At 43.3% G+C, this 1,474-nt stretch overlaps 1 pseudogene; it reads right to left on the bottom strand.

Moving 5' to 3' along the window:
* Positions 1–5: 5 nt before the first annotated feature.
* LOC111649440 (B2 bradykinin receptor pseudogene) lies at positions 6–1,015 on the bottom strand (annotated as a pseudogene).
* Positions 1,016–1,474: the final 459 nt, after the last annotated feature.

Raw genomic sequence — 1,474 nt, forward strand, 5'->3', positions numbered from 1 at the left:
GAGCTGAGGCTGAGGGTCGATGTTCTCTCAGCGCTCCACTGCTTGAAGACATCCTTTACTTTTTTTCTGAATTTTTTTCCCACAATGACGTAGAGGATGGGGTTGAGAACACTGTTGAAGAAGGCTAAGTATATGACGATCAGTTTGGTGGCTTCTATGTGTCTGTGAAGGTCGCACCCTTCCAAGACCTCGGCAGTAAAAAGCATTTCTATTATCTTCACCAGGTGGAATGGCACCCAGCAGATCAGGAATGACAAGAGGACCGCCAGGACCAGAGTGGTGGCCTTATGCTCTGTATTCTGGGCATTTAACCTGTGATTGAGAGCTCGAATAATTTTGAGAGTGCAGAAGGAAATAATGAAAATGGGGATGATGAAGCTGAACGTAATCAGCATAGCCTCAGTCAGCAGCTCTATCTTGATACTTGGGTATTGCATAAAGCATATATATTTATTCGCGCAAGAATTGTATGCCACTTTCCTATACATGAATACAGGAACACCCAGGAGCAAGCCCAAAGCCCACACCAGCAGACAAGCCAGTTTGGCATACTTTGGCCTGCGCATTCTTTCATGGGACAGCGGGTGCACCAGTGCCAAGTAACGATCTATGCTGACCAGAACAAGGAAGTAGATGCTGCAGTAGGCGTTCATTACGATGCAAAGAGCGACTATTTGGCACATGGTACTACCGAAGGGCCAGTTGAATTTGTTGGCTGTATACACAGCCCAGAAGGGCAGAAAGGACGACAGGATGAGGTCAGCAGCAGCCAAGTTACTCAAGTAGATCTCAGGCACAGTGCAGGCCTTCTTGTGGAGACAGAATACCATCACGACAAACAGATTAAACACGATTCCCAGCACAGCGACGATCAGGATATAGACTGTTATCATGAAGGTCCATCCCTTGTTGTCAAAAGAACACGCAGTGGTATTCGTGTTGTTTTGGCATTCCTGTATAGCCGCATGGCTGAAGTTTGCAGGGACGCTGTGGAGGAGAGCCGACGAGACAAAACATTAAAACAACACAATTTTAAGGTTACTTTGAAAATTCTCTCCAACATTCTGTTATAATCATATCATGGCATACTGAGAAACCCTGAATTCCGAGTAACACTGTGAAATACTGAGTAGTACTAAAAGCTGAATTCATGCTTTTATATAATACTGACTAATACTGAGGAAGAGAAATACTGCAAAATATTTTTCCAGTTTAACACAGTCCCCAGAGATGTCAAGCCATTTTTACAATGAGTCTATCTGGTACCCAGATGCTGCAGCTATTCAAATGAAGACAACTGAAGTTTGACTTCTCGCAAAACTCTGCAGACTGTTTATAGTCTGTAATGATGCCAATTAATAGGCTATTTCTATTGCAATTTTCATTAATATACCCTGTTGTTCTATGTTAAAGGATCTTGAATACTGGTTTGAGAGACCACTCACACATTGTTTGGCTTTGAGACTTGGGTTGT

This window comes from Seriola lalandi, unplaced genomic scaffold (genome assembly GCF_002814215.2).
Source record: "Seriola lalandi dorsalis isolate HSWRI2012SDOR001 ecotype SW California unplaced genomic scaffold, Sedor1 jcf7180002050789, whole genome shotgun sequence".
Taxonomy (NCBI): domain Eukaryota; kingdom Metazoa; phylum Chordata; class Actinopteri; order Carangiformes; family Carangidae; genus Seriola; species Seriola lalandi.